The sequence below is a fragment of the Ascaphus truei genome, chromosome 14, assembly GCF_040206685.1.
Source record: "Ascaphus truei isolate aAscTru1 chromosome 14, aAscTru1.hap1, whole genome shotgun sequence".
Classification (NCBI taxonomy): domain Eukaryota; kingdom Metazoa; phylum Chordata; class Amphibia; order Anura; family Ascaphidae; genus Ascaphus; species Ascaphus truei.
In genome coordinates, this window is record NC_134496.1 from 20,903,322 (window position 1) to 20,918,912 (window position 15,591).

The 15,591-nt window shown below is 45.2% G+C and overlaps 1 non-coding gene across 1 annotated transcript; it reads right to left on the bottom strand.

Annotated features, from left to right (window-relative positions):
- Positions 1–42: 42 nt before the first annotated feature.
- On the bottom strand, positions 43–168 carry LOC142466278 (small nucleolar RNA SNORD22). The gene has a single exon (XR_012788131.1). It is a non-coding gene; the product is annotated as a small nucleolar RNA SNORD22 (small nucleolar RNA).
- Between the last annotated feature and the right edge of the window lie 15,423 nt (positions 169–15,591).

Genomic DNA, 15,591 nt, shown 5'->3' on the forward strand with positions numbered 1-15,591 from the left:
TGATACATTGGCAGAGGGGTCTCTAGAGGTCCCCTTTAAATGACCCCTCAGTCTGTCCCGGCTGGGACCTTTCCTCCTTCCTCTCCCGCTGAGGGCCCCAGTGGGTTCACCTTTACAGGCTCTGGTACCACTCAGCGGGTCGGACGTTTGAGGGTGTCATCATCAGGGCAAGGGGGTGTTTATTACAGGGGCGGTCAGGTACCTGTGGCAGTGCTGGCATTGTAGGAGAGCAGTCTTGTCCATCAGCTCCTGTAAGAGGGGAGGGGGAGATCAGGTCAGTGGGGGTGAATGCAGGAGATGGGACCTGTCACTGCGTGTGATCAGGGATTTGGTGTCTTATTGCCATGAGACTTGTAGTCCAGGTCATAATGGGTTAAACCCCAAACATCCTACAGACCGGCAAAGGGTCCCAATGACTTAGACCACTACCACAAACCACAGAGCATCCCCATAAAACCCCTGCCGCCCCCCACAGACAGAGCGCTTACCTGATAGTAATCAATAGCCGCCAGCATCACCTGTGGAAAGCAGACAGGACAAATTAATACCAGTTCCCCAAAACCTTCTCCAGACCCCCCCTCACCCAGATTCCCAGCTCCATCAGAACTCCACCATGCTAGTGTGTTCTTCAAAGACTTTCAGACGAACGAGACTATTCAGTCATCATTTGGAGCAGAACTTCCACTCCCCCTACATCCCCCCACCCCCGTAACATGGGCTAGCAGAAGTATATTAACGTCACCTAAATCCCATGTGAAATGTATAGTCCAGGTGTACCCCAGATTTAAATAGGTACTGACCACTTGTAACAAGCGCATTAAAGCCCCTTCTGCACAGGGTGACGGACATGGTAACTTACCCATTTATTCTGCATGGGCTCAGGATACAGTGACCAGAGGAGAGAGCCTGAGAGGGAGAGACGCTGGTTATTAGGAGCGGCTCAGTGAGTAAAGGCACTGAATCAACTACAGTTTAAAGCAGGGAAACCTGGTTCACTTCCCAGTGTCAGCTCCTTGTGACCTTGGACGAGTCTATTGCTGTGACCAAGGCACAGAAAGGGATTATGTACCATGCTCTATACCAGGGGTGCACAGGGGGGGAGAAGGGGTTACAGAGGCCCCCCCATGTTCTTCCCCAAGGCATTTAAATTAAATGAGAGCGTACGAGGTCTCCAATTAATTTACCTTGGCTTCAGGCCACACGTTGCCAAATGACACCGAACAAAGATAAAGGGTGGTGGGGCACTAAAAGTTTGCACACCCCAGTTATGTACTGTAATTGTTACACACCAAGTCCCATTGGAGCTAAATAAAGTGCTATAAAATTCACTTGGGAATCACTTCCTACAATAGGGCGACCGTTCTCAGAATTAAAGCTGGCATCACTAACGTCAGATATATGCTTGTCTAAATTATTCATCACAGATCGGTCATGGGGTCAGCTGTCAAAGTGTCACAACAGTGCCTTTAAAGTATGTGAATCTAGTTTAAATTCATTGGCCATCTTAATGGTAGTTGTGACTCATGAACCACTTAGATTGTAAGCTCTGCTGGGCAGTGGTTCCACTCCCCTGTAGGAGGAATTAAACTACTTTGGGCCCAGTGATTAGAAGTAAGGGGTAATTTACTGTCAAAACAAAAAGGTCAGTAACTAGTGTTTAAATCAGGTCAGAAAGAGTCACCAGAAACTCACCTGCAAAACCAGGACAGTTCCATCTTCTGGGCTAGAGCTGGGACCCTGTAATAAAGAGAAGCAGACGGTGAGCAGATTCTCAGAGCAGCATCTGAAGAGGGAGGTTATTCTATAGATTCTTTATCAAGTTCATTCCAAGCTTCAGCGTGACAGATTTCACACCAACTCAAACATTCATTTTTCGACTAATAAATTTGCATTAGATCAGAAGATATCTACAGGACACAATTTCAGTTGGTTACATTTGAATTGCAGAGTAATTGAGTGATCTTTGTGTGCCGACTCTTGGCATTATTACAAGATGTGTAGGTCACACTTCTGTTAAAGAAACAAGAATTGAAAGATCTGCCAAATCAAATCTGGCACATTGCTCCTTTTCTGGTCAAAAGAACAGCGAATTGTAATTAGTCCTGAACACCTTTCTAGAGATACACTGTGGTCCCATTAATTAATGCACAGAAATCACAGTACAATTAATACATGCCACCTAGAAACCTCATCCTGGAAGACTGCAGCACGTAATGGTTTGGTATTGTCGGGAAACTTTCAATATAGCGCCAGACTAAGCTCGAGCTTTTGTTTTGTGACTGGGAAGCTTTGTCTGATGCGAAATTCCATCAAAGCCACACAGCGAGTCCTTTTTTGCAATGGCCCCGTCCTTTTTGAAATGCACGTTTCTTCAAAAATTCCCACACCCTAAAGGTTTACTTTAACATTTTGAAAAATAGTATGCTTCTGCAATAGTCTTAGGTTCATGCTCTGACGCTTTTACATACTTTAAAAGTGCATTTGAATCTTTCACACACACACCCCCCCCCCCCCCCCTCAAAGCAGCTTTGTTTCCGGTCATCTTCCCTAAAGTTTTGCTGACAAAGCGACATGTTGTGCAGTTGACCATTTTTAGGCTGTTTAGCCGCCTTTAAAGCAGACCTGGTATTATACAGCAAACATTTACATTTGTCTTTGGTCAAATTTACCTTCAAAAGCGACGTATTTCACAGTTCCATTGCGCTCGTCGCCATCAGGAGATGGTCGGCCTCCAAGAAAGGTCAACAGAGCGGTCAGAAATCCATCTCACAAAAAGGTGCATGGCTTCGGTCAACTGAATCTGCTGTCGTGTTGATTATTCATAACCTTTCTGTTTGCAGAGTCCACTAAGCAGAAGGCATCTAAAAACAATGAATTATGAAATTAAAATAAATTTATAATTTTTAAAAATTGATACAAGTAAAAATCATAGGTATTGAATGATTTTAAGGTCAATTACTTAAGTGATTGGTAACAAACTGAACTTTCATTATTTCCATTTGATCTGTTCACTTGTCCACAAAACAGTGGCAGTTTTGAAAAGCAATGCTACCTTATGCTGGAATATGTTTTCCTAGATATAAGCCAAATATTCACCACAGGACACATAAATGTTACTTTAAGGTGGACTGAATCATTGAAAGGCGCAGATACTTTATTGTGACTGGCTATCTAGAATCAGGAGCATGTTACAGCCTTCAGAGGGGGGGTTGAAAATATATAGTGCAGGCAAAGCACAAGGCTTTAGAGAGGAGATGTACCACAGGGAAGATTATACATAAGCACAGGATAAAAGAGACCACATTAAGGGACAAAGTGTCCAAGAGCCAGCCAGGAACTGAGTCTTTACAGTAAACTCAAGGCGTCCGAGCACCCTTGTTGTGGCAGAGGTCCATCCATAAATAAAGAATTTTGTCACTCCAGTAAGGCTGGTGTTAACCCATCTGCCGACAGCAATGTCTCAACTGGGAAAGCTTTAAACAGACAGGTGGGGACAAAGGTAACCCAACTTACCAAGTGCATGCAAGGAGCTGCAGGACATGATGACTGCCTGTAATAAGACAAATGTGTTAGATGGGAAATATAACAGTATATTCAAATTATTAACCCCTGCACTACTTGTTTGTGGGCACATTGATCTTAAATGTAAAGGCAATTAATCTGGCTGCAATAATGGATGCACAATCATTTAAACAAGTACGAGTGTTACTTAATAAGATGTCCTGTGCTGGGTGATGAAGACCACATTAGTGTAAGTGAGACCGACGTGACTCAGAGATTCACTGTCCTCATGGTACTCAGAACAGGTCTGTGAAAACATCTCATCATTGGCACGGCAGAAATTAGATGGCAAGCTCTTTGGTGCAGAGAAAGCAGTATGTACACCTGTTGATCTAATCACACGTTTTATTTACATCAAGATTCCAATGTTGGATTTTAAACAAAGTTAGGCTGCGCTTAGGGTGGATGCTACGCGACATGCGCGCACATGCCCGTCGCAATTTCGGGTTGTTCGGCAGGAGTTTTCAAACTGAAAACACCGGCAGCAAAGTACAGCGTCGACGCGGCTACTTTTTGCCGCAACAACCTAAAGATATTTTGGCCTAGTCACGTCATGTGAGCTGGTTCAGCTTACCAGCTCCGTGACACGTTCGCCACGTCCCCAAACGCTACAACCCAACTCCTGCAGCCAAGGCACAGATCGCTGGGCTGAAGGGGCACGCAGACACTCGTGACCGTAGCATCCATCCTGAACTCGGCCTTAGGCCTCGTTCAGGGTGCAGGCTTCGGAGGGAGGGCGTGCTGCTGTGGGACACAATGTATTCAAATTGAATACTGGTTGTCAGGGTAGCAGCTGCACTGTCTCCGAAGCCCGGAGTTGACGCTGGCTACAGTTTCAAGAAACGAAAATATCGTTTCTTGAAGCTGCTGCAGCGTCACTGGGACCTCGGCAGCCAATGAAATCATTCTTGAGAATGATTTCATGACTGCAGCCTCGATCCCTAACCTGCCGTCTGTAGCTCCGCCCCCTCCTCAACTCCTGAAAATGTCTGCTGGGGAGGAACACACATCGCCCAGCAAACTGCCGCCCGCCCTCCAACGCCTGTCTCTGGCACCCTGAACGAGGCCTTATAGTGCCGGCGACCTCCGACTACGGTCGCTGGAAAAAGCAAATTGAGATGACGTCCAGTGATCAAGCAGTCACGTCTCGCTTACTATATGCGCACGCGACGGCGACAACGCATTTGTTTTGACACGACATCACATTGCTGTCACTATAATTAGCGCAGCCTAAACTAGCAGCAATTAACAAAATGTAAATTTACATCACATATACATGTGGTGGAATATAGACAGACCTCACTCGAGGTGTTGGGTAAGTGATCAGTTACAAGGCACCATTAGAGCCCAGTCTTCCAGGAGTAATCAGATCTGACATGAATAAATATCCTGCAATGCCTTCTTGTGATGTACAGCTACAGATTCAGTAGTGTGCGTCTCATGTGCACAGGGACACGCGGCTCCCTGCCCCAGCCCAGCATCCCCACATTAAACCCCCCTCCTCCTATCAGAAATAGACATTAATAACAGCCCCGCGCTTCTCCCCTCCGGCGGATAGCGCCGGGTAACTTCTCACTTACTCCCCCCCCCTTAGCGGATAGCGCCGGGTCACTTCTCACTTACTCCCATTCCGCAGTTCGGCTGAAATGACCGAGCCAGCGCGCGAGGCGGGTTTATATAGAGCGTGCAACGCCGTGCATGCTGGGAGCGCCGGGGTCAGCGCCTCTGCCTCGTCTACCATAGATTATAACAATCATTGTTATTTTTTATATCTCTTCCACCTCCATCTTGATTAGTATTAATGAGATGATTGAAAATAAATGATGTTTTAGATTCATTATTTAAGTTAGGTATAGTGTTCAATTCCGGGTTACGAAGTGGAGACGATGGGGAGTGCGCATGCGCGCATGTCATTCACCTCTGCCGCACCTCAAGGACTGTGTGACTGGCAGCCATGTTAGGTGTGGGCAAACCACTCATAGGGGCTCGGTATACGAGATAACAAATCGGAGCTGGTATACTCGAGCCGCATTAATTACGTTGGCGTGAAGAGTCGGTTGGTAATAATTGTAACTCCGGTTTCACTTTGAGAGCCGCCTATATTCTGCCCGAGAGTAAAATGGCCGCAGTGCGGCCTTCACACGGGATAACGAGGCTGCCAAAAGGCGGTAAAATAAAGTGATGCGCTTGCGCAATGAGTTAGTCTTTTTGTAAGCAATGTGAGTATGTGTGTATATGTGTGTGTTTTGTGTGTATATATATATATATATATATATATATATAAATAAAAAAAAATATTGTGTGTGTATATATATATATATATATATATATATATCATTTTTATTCTGATATGTTTGTGCAGAGATATGTCGTGTTTGTATATATGTGTGATGTTTAATATATATATTTACATTTTTTTCCCCCCATTTTAGTTATTCGTATTATTACAAAAAAAACAAAGTATAACTCTTGGTTAAATTCAATTGACAATAATAAGACCTGTTTAATAGAAGTGCATGCCTCACGCAGCACCGTGATACAGAGCGGTCAGGCTGTCATTGATTTTAATATATGTATATATATATATATATATATATATATATACAGTGTTCGACAAACCTATACATTTGCTCGCCCCGGGCGAGTGGATTTAACCCCCGGGCGAGTAAATATTGGCCCAAGCAGCACACGTTTGGTACTAGGTGGCGAGTAGATTTTTTGGTGATTTGTCAACCACTGTATATATATATAACAACATTACAATTCTCATATCCGGTAAAGGAAGACTGCACTCAGATCAGTATAGGCAAGAAAGTCTGTATTAGGCATCAATACAAAATGAACAGGCCGCCCAATCCGACGTTTCGGTTCCGGAGTGGAACTTTTCTCACTCCCCTTGAGAAAGGTTCCACTCCGGAACCGAAACGTCGGATTGGGCGGCCTGTTCATTTTGTATTGATGCCTAATACAGACTTTTTTGCCTATACTGATCTGAGTGCAGTCTTCCTTTACCGGATGTGAGAATGGTAATGTTGTTCTATTATTATTATCATCAACACCTGTTGATGTTTTTGAGTACATTGAGTGCAAGCTGTAATTTGTTTTTATATATATATATATATATATATATATATATATATGTGCCAACAGTGTACACAGCGTCTTAAAAAATAATACAAAGTAAATAAAGTACAAATAGTGAGGATCAGGGTGACCGGTAAATGACAACATAGGGAGGCCCTGTCCTGAAGAGCTGACAATCTAATATATTAATGTTTTTTCTGTATATAGATTTGATTTTATATACATATATCTCTATATATCCCTCTTGCTGGCTCACTAGGGAGGTTACATCGGTGTAGTTGTGTGTTTTGACATTTGCATAGATTTACCCCATCTCGGGCTGGCTGGGGGAAAAGATGGCGCCAGGTTTTTTTTATATTACCACTTCAATCTTTATTTATGTTCCCAGGGTTGGGAATACCACAGGAAATGTAGATTTACACATAGCTGCACTTCATTTCATACATACTGCGATCACAGCTTGATCCTTGTCTTCCCTTGGTGCCCACCAGTGGGAGGCACCCTTTAAAGCAACATGTCGGAGATCCCTGTTACTGCGGTCCCATGTCGGAGATCCCTGTTATTGCGGTCCCATGTCGGAGGTCCCTGTTTCTGCGGTCCCATGTCGGAGGTCCCTGTTTCTGCGGTCCCATGTCGGAGATCCCTGTTATTGCGGTCCCATGTCGGAGATCCCTGTTATTGCGGTCCCATGTCGGAGGTCCCTGTTTCTGCGGTCCCATGTCGGAGATCCCTGTTATTGCGGTCCCATGTCGGAGGTCCCTGTTTCTGCGGTCCCATGTCTGAGATCCCTGTTTCTGCGGTCCTGTGTCGGAGATCCCTGTCACCTCGGTCCCGTGTCGGAGATCCCTGTCACCTCGGTCCCATGTCGGAGATCCCTGTCACCTCGGTCCCATGTCGGAGATCCCTGTCACCTCGGTCCCATGTCGGAGATCCCTGTCACCTCGGTCCCATGTCGGAGATCCCTGTCACCTTCGTCCCATGTCGGAGATCCCTGTTACTGTGGTCCCATGTCGGAGATCCCTGTCACGGCGGTCCCATGTCGGAGATCCCTGTCACTGCGGTCCCATGTCGGAGATCCCTGTCACTGCGGTCCCATGTCGGAGATCCCTGTCACTGCGGTCCCATGTCGGAGATCCCTGTCACTGCGGTCCCATGTCGGAGATCCCTGTCACTGCGGTCCCATGTCGGAGATCCCTGTCACTGCGGTCCCGTGTCGGAGATCCCTGTCACTGCGGTCCCGTGTCGGATATCTGTTACTGCGGTCCCGTGTCGGAGATCCCTGTCACTGCGGTCCCGTGTCGGAGATCCCTGTTACTGCGGTCCCGTGTCGGAGATCCCTGTTACTGCGGTCCCGTGTCGGAGATCCCTGTTACTGCGGTCCCGTGTCGGAGATCCCTGTTACTGCGGTCCCGTGTCGGAGATCCCTGTTACTGCGGTCCCGTGTCGGAGATCCCTGTTACTGCGGTCCCGTGTCGGAGATCCCTGTTACTGCGGTCCCGTGTCGGAGATCCCTGTTACTGCGGTCCCGTGTCGGAGATCCCTGTTACTGCGGTCCCGTGTCGGAGATCCCTGTTACTGCGGTCCCGTGTCGGAGATCCCTGTTACTGCGGTCCCGTGTCGGAGATCCCTGTTACTGCGGTCCCGTGTCGGAGATCCCTGTTACTGCGGTCCCGTGTCGGAGATCCCTGTTACTGCGGTCCCGTGTCGGAGATCCCTGTTACGCGGTCCCGTGTCGGATATCTCTGTCACTGCGGTCCCGTGTCGGATATCTCTGTCACTGCGGTCCCGTGTCAGAGATCCCTGTTACTGCGGTCCCGTGTCGGATATCTCTGTCACTGCGGTCCCGTGTCGGATATCTCTGTTACTGCGGTCCCGTGTCGGAGATCTCTGTTACTGCGGTCCCGTGTCGGAGATCCCTGTCACTGCGGTCCCGTGTCGGAGATCCCTGTTACTGCGGTCCCGTGTCGGAGATCCCTGTTACTGCGGTCCCGTGTCGGAGATCTCTGTTACTGCGGTCCCGTGTCGGAGATCCCTGTTACTGCGGTCCCGTGTCGGAGATCCCTGTTACTGCGGTCCCGTGTCGGAGATCCCTGTTACTGCGGTCCCGTGTCGGAGATCCCTGTTACTGCGGTCCCGTGTCGGAGATCCCTGTTACTGCGGTCCCGTGTCGGAGATCCCTGTTACTGCGGTCCCGTGTCGTAGATCCCTGTTACTGCGGTCCCGTGTCGGAGATCCCTGTTACTGCGGTCCCGTGTCGGAGATCCCTGTTACTGCGGTCCCGTGTCGGATATCCCTGTTACTGCGGTCCCGTGTCGGAGATCCCTGTTACTGCGGTCCCGTGTCGGAGATCCCTGTTACTGCGGTCCCGTGTCGGAGATCCCTGTTACTGCGGTCCCCTGTCGGATATCCCTGTTACTGCGGTCCCGTGTCGGAGATTTCTGTTACTGCGGTCCCGTGTCGGAGATCCCTGTCACTGCGGTCCCGTGTCGGAGATCCTGGTCTGTATAGCGTTACTTTTACTTTCCTGCCCTGTTCTGGAACTGCCAACTTCCTCAGGGAGTACTGAATACTATGGGTACTAAAATTAAGTTATCTGTACCTTACATACGCCTAGAACCTATATTATCTGTAACTGTTTACATACGCCTAGAGCCTATATTATCTGTAACTGTTACATACGCCTAGAGCCTATATTATCTGTAACTGTTACATACGCCTAGAGCCTATATTATCTGTAACTGTTACATACGCCTAGAGCCTATATTATCTGTAACTGTTACATACGCCTAGAGCCTATATTATCTGTAACTGTTACATACGCCTAGAGCCTATATTATCTGTAACTGTTACATACGCCTAGAGCCTATATTATCTGTAACTGTTACATACGCCTAGAGCCTATATTATCTGTAACTGTTACATACGCCTAGAGCCTATATTATCTGTAACTGTTACATACGCCTAGAGCCTATATTATTTGTAACTGTTACATACGCCTAGAGCCTATATTATCTGTAACTGTTTACATACGCCTAGAGCCTATATTATCTGTAACTGTTTACATACGCCTAGAACCTATATTATCTGTAACTGTTACATACGCCTAGAACCTATATTATCTGTAACTGTTACATACGCCTAGAACCTATATTATCTGTAACTGTTTACATACGCCTAGAGCCTATATTATCTGTAACTGTTACATACGCCTAGAGCCTATATTATCTGTAACTGTTACATACGCCTAGAGCCTATATTATCTGTAACTGTTACATACGCCTAGAACCTATATTATCTGTAACTGTTACATACGCCTAGAGCCTATATTATCTGTAACTGTTACATACGCCTAGAGCCTATATTATCTGTAACTGTTACATACGCCTAGAGCCTATATTATCTGTAACTGTTACATACGCCTAGAGCCTATATTATCTGTAACTGTTACATACGCCTAGAGCCTATATTATCTGTAACTGTTACATACGCCTAGAGCCTATATTATCTGTAACTGTTACATACGCCTAGAGCCTATATTATCTGTAACTGTTACATACGCCTAGAGCCTATATTATCTGTAACTGTTACATACGCCTAGAGCCTATATTATCTGTAACTGTTACATACGCCTAGAGCCTATATTATCTGTAACTGTTACATACGCCTAGAGCCTATATTATCTGTAACTGTTACATACGCCTAGAGCCTATATTATCTGTAACTGTTACATACGCCTAGAGCCTATATTATCTGTAACTGTTACATACGCCTAGAGCCTATATTATCTGTAACTGTTACATACGCCTAGAGCCTATATTATCTGTAACTGTTACATACGCCTAGAGCCTATATTATCTGTAACTGTTACATACGCCTAGAGCCTATATTATCTGTAACTGTTACATACGCCTAGAGCCTATATTATTTGTAACTGTTACATACGCCTAGAGCCTATATTATCTGTAACTGTTTACATACGCCTAGAGCCTATATTATCTGTAACTGTTTACATACGCCTAGAACCTATATTATCTGTAACTGTTACATACGCCTAGAACCTATATTATCTGTACCTTACATACGCCTAGAACCTATATTATCTGTAACTGTTACATACGCCTAGAGCCTATATTATCTGTAACTGTTACATACGCCTAGAACCTATATTATCTGTAACTTACGCCTAGAACCTATATAATCTGTAACTGTTACATATGCCTAGAACCTATATAATCTGTAACTGTTACATACGCCTAGAACCTATATTATCTGTAGCGGTTACATACGCCTAGAGCCTATATTATCTGTAACTGTTACTGCAACGCTGCGCTCACCACTGACAAGGAGGGACCCCGGAACTGTGGAAGCACGCCTAGAAGGTGCATCTTCTGTGCAACCGGGTCTGATCGGAAGAGATAGCGTTAGTCCAGATTACTTGCCGTAAGAAGGGAGGAGCCAGGGGAATGGTCGGTGCCGAGAGCCGTGAGTTTGGAGCCGGGTGGTTGGTTGGTATCCGTAAGCCGAGGTGGAGGGTTTTAGAGATCGGATGGTATGGGGCAAGCTGGGGTTGATATCCAGAGTGGGTCCTAAGTCAAGCCGGGTCAGTACACGGGAGAGAATACGAGAGCAAGGTGAAAGCACTAGGAACAAGGCAGGGCATGAACACAGGTTACAGAGCTATGCTCAGCCAAAGAAGAAATGGCTGAGCAGGCATATAAAGGACATGGGGCCAATGGGAACAGGAGGAGTGACCCAGGGAGGGCAGTGATAGGACAGAACAGAAGGGGGAGGAGAGAAGGAATAATTACCTCTGTTGTGCTGCTAGTGGGTGGTGACCGCGTCTTGTGCGAGGGGGACGTGCGGCCCGAGCGGGGGGTAGGGCCTCTCTCCGCGAGGGGGCAGAAGAAGCCCTGTGTGTCCACGCGCGACCCTACAGAGGCGGGGAACGGAGCAGCAGTGGAGAGAGGGGACTGCCGCTTATGATGCTGAGTGTCCGGAGCCAGTGCTGTGTGGGGCGTGGATCAGTGGGAGCTGGACACGGCGAGGCAGGAGGTAAGGGGGGAACCCTCCTTGAGGGAGGAGTTCCCCGGTTTCTTACACATACGCCTAGAACATATTATCTAACAGTTACATACGCCTAGAACATATATTATCTGTAACTGTAACATACGCCTAGAACATATTATCTAACAGTTACATACGCCTAGAACATATATTATCTGTAACTGTAACATACGCCTAGAACATATATTATCTGTAACTGTAACATACGCCTAGAACATATATTATCTGTAACTGTAACATACGCCTAGAACATATATTATCTGTAACATACGCCTAGAACATATATTATCTGTAACATACGCCTAGAACATATATTATCTGTAACTGTAGCATACGCCTAGAACATATATTATCTGTAACTGTAACATACGCCTAGAACATATATTATCTGTAACATACGCCTAGAACATATATTATCTGTAACTGTTACATACGCCCATAACATATTATCTTTTTTTTTTTTGTACAAATATTTTTTATTGAGTTTTTAATTGAAAAGTAATTCAAACAGTATTCATAACATTCTATAAAGCCGTCTTCATGGGCTCCGTCGGCCATTTGCTGCTATTTCAGAAAATTAAAACATCATAAAACACAATACAAAGAAAATAAAACCTAGGCAGTTAGGCTAGATCCCCAGTGCAGCGGGCGGCCGTGCGAGCGCCTCTCACCAGCCCCTTACCTGCTCCCTGGCTGTCCTCAGTCTCTCCTCGCTCCCAGGCTCACTGCGCACTGTGACGCGTCAGCCGGCAGGGGCTACAACCAGTTTGTGATCCCGCGCAGCGACGCGTCACGTGGTGTGGGGGAGAAGTGTGTCATGTTTTTTTTTTTTTTTAGTTTGGCCGTAGTCGTGGCCCCGCCCCCTCGTCGTGGCCACGCCCACACAGTCCGTTTTGGCCACGCCGCCTGAGGACGCACTTTCAGATTGCGGTATAGCACTCTGCACGCGCCGCCAGGTCACAAGGCGGGCGTGCAGGCGTGTGCAGTGGGGCCTCAGCCTTTATAATTAGTTCCTCTCTAGATTAGCCTGAAGGCCCTCTAGGTTTGGGATTCCAGCCATGGGTCCCAGGTCTTATGAAATCTTTCTGTTGTGTGTCTGAGGAATACAACAATGGGAAAGGGGGAAAAGGGTGGAGACCCTCGCATCAGCCTCTAATCAAGAAAGAATTAACAACGGTGCAATAAGGGGAAGGAGCAGAATTATAACAATTAAACAGAAGACACCCTATGGGCAGCACTCGTTGTAAGCAGATATGCTAACTAGCAGAAAACAACAATCAAGGACTATTATAGTCCTTGATTGTTGTTTTCTGCTAGTTAGCAGCTAGGTGGGCTTTCCACCTCCCCCCCTAGATCTCAGTTATAGTATTTTATATATTTTTGTCTGTTTTCTTTGTATTTTGTCACCACAGTCAGTTGACCATTTTTTCAACAATTTTGACATTTATTTTAAATTATATGATTAAAGCATTTTAATTTTAAATTTATCACTAATTCATATCTGCTTACAACGAGTGCTGCCCATAGGGTGTCTTCTGTTTAATTGTTATATGTGTGTCTGAGGAAGGCAGCGAGTCTTTCCATCAGCATTACTTCCCCTATTCTGTTTATGACGGGGACAATACAAGGAGCTTTCAAATAAACTATTCATCCCACGGGCAGTACAAAGGACTCTGGGGAATTCCTTAAGGTTGGAGGAAAGGAGATTTCACCAGCAACAAAGGAAAGGGTTCTTTACAGTAAGGGCAGTTACAATGTGGAATTCATTACCCATGGAGACTGTGATGGCAGATACAATAGATTTGTTCAAAAAAAGGTTGGACATCTTTTTAGATAGGAAAGGTATACAGGGATATACCAAATAAGTATACATGGGAAGGATGTTGATCCAGGGAGTAATCCGATTGCCAATTCTTGGAGTCAGGAAGTAATTTGTTTTTCCCATTATGAGATATCATTGGATGATGTGACTCTGGGGGGTTTTGTTTGCCTTCCTCTGGATCAATAGGTATAGATATATGATGGAGTATCTGTTGTCTGGATTTGGCATAGGTTGAACTTGATGGACGGAAGTCTTTTTTCAACCTCATCTACTATGTAACTATGACCATTTGTTTGGAGGGGGGCGATGGGCATTTCCAGGCTGCCGCTATTGCGCATCTGGCGCCCGTCAGTATATGTGAGATCAGGCGTTTGGTCTGGGTATTGGTGTCTTCGATCGGCTTGGCCAGGACATATACCAGGGGGTCAAGTGGGACCATCAGATCAGTAGTGTCTTTTATCATTTCCATTTTCCTTCTCCAATATATCTGTATTGCTGGGCAATCCCACCAGATGTGGACCATATTGCCAACCTGCCCACACTCCCTCCAACTTGGTCTGAGGCTTCTGGGAAGATCTGCTTTGATCTTGAGGGCGTTAGATACACTGATAACTTATTTTATAGGTGTTTTTTTGTGATTGTGCAGATGGATGTTTTGGCCGCGTTATCCCACATGTCTTCCCAGTCAGTTTCGATCCCTAAGTCGTTGGCCCATCTGACCATATATCTATGGGCCGGAGTATTCCCTGTCGCCTCGATCCCTGCGTAAATTCTTGTTATCAAACCCTTCTTATAGTCTGTGTCTTTGCAGAGGGCTGATCTATACTATACCCCTTAAGGCTCCTCTTCTGCCATGCTGGAACCTTACTCAGAACTCGGGTTCCTCCTTTATACCTCCTGTGGCACAGTACCTCTTTGTCACCACAGGGTTGAGCTTAGCATCTACTGCGTGTGTGTGTGCGTGTGTGTATTTGTGTGAAAAAGAAAGTACACCCTCTTTGAATTCTATGGTTTTACATATCAGGACATAATAACAATCATCTGTTCCTTAGGTCTAAAAATTAGGTAAATTCAACCTCATGACACGATGTAATATGTCATGTGTTGTTGATCCTAAGGTTGTATTTACCTAATTTTAAGACCTGCTAAGGAACAGATGATTGTTATTATGTCCTGCTATGTAAAACCATAGAATTCAAAGAGGGTGTACTTTCTTTTTCACACAAATGTATATATGTGTGTATATATATATATATATATATCTATATATATATATCTATATATATATCTATATCAAGAAGAAAAAACAGACGCACTCCTAGTGTGATAAACTATAAAACAGTATTTATGGGATTGTAAAATATAAAAAGCGCACTCACAAACAGAGTAAAAATAATAGCATTTATGAGATATACTCAATCGCCTTGAAGCTGTGAAGGGAATGTATCAGCCTGTCCCGTTGGTGCCACCTCTGAACCAACGGATACACCAGAGGTGGCACCAACGGGACAGGCTGATACATTCCCTTCACAGCTTCAAGGCGATTGAGTATATCTCATAAATGCTATTATTTTTACTCTGTTTGTGAGTGCGCTTTTTATATTTTTCAATCCCATAAATACTGTTTTACACTTTATCACACTAGGAGTGCGCCTGTTTTTTCTTCTTGTTTTCTGCAGATATCCTTGGGATTTGGTGATCCTTATATACGGGCAGCAAAACTCCAGTGGACTAAGTACATTTTTTGAAATTTCAACTGACATCTGGTTTTTATTTTATTTTTTATGTTTCATATTTTTTATTTTTGCTATAGATTTCAGTTGTTTTTATCACAAATTCGCCCTTTTGGGGATTCTTTGGTCAATAGCCTTGTTAACTCTATCTGATTTACACAGCTGATTTATCCTTATCAAGCTTCCTAAGGCGCTACTCCAATAAGAGGGTATTTATAAGACCAATAAAATTAACTCTAAGTGAATGAGATTGGTCGGTGCTTTGAGACACTAACAAATATAACAAGGGAAAGGAACAAGAAGTCTCAAGATAAAGCGCTCCAAATA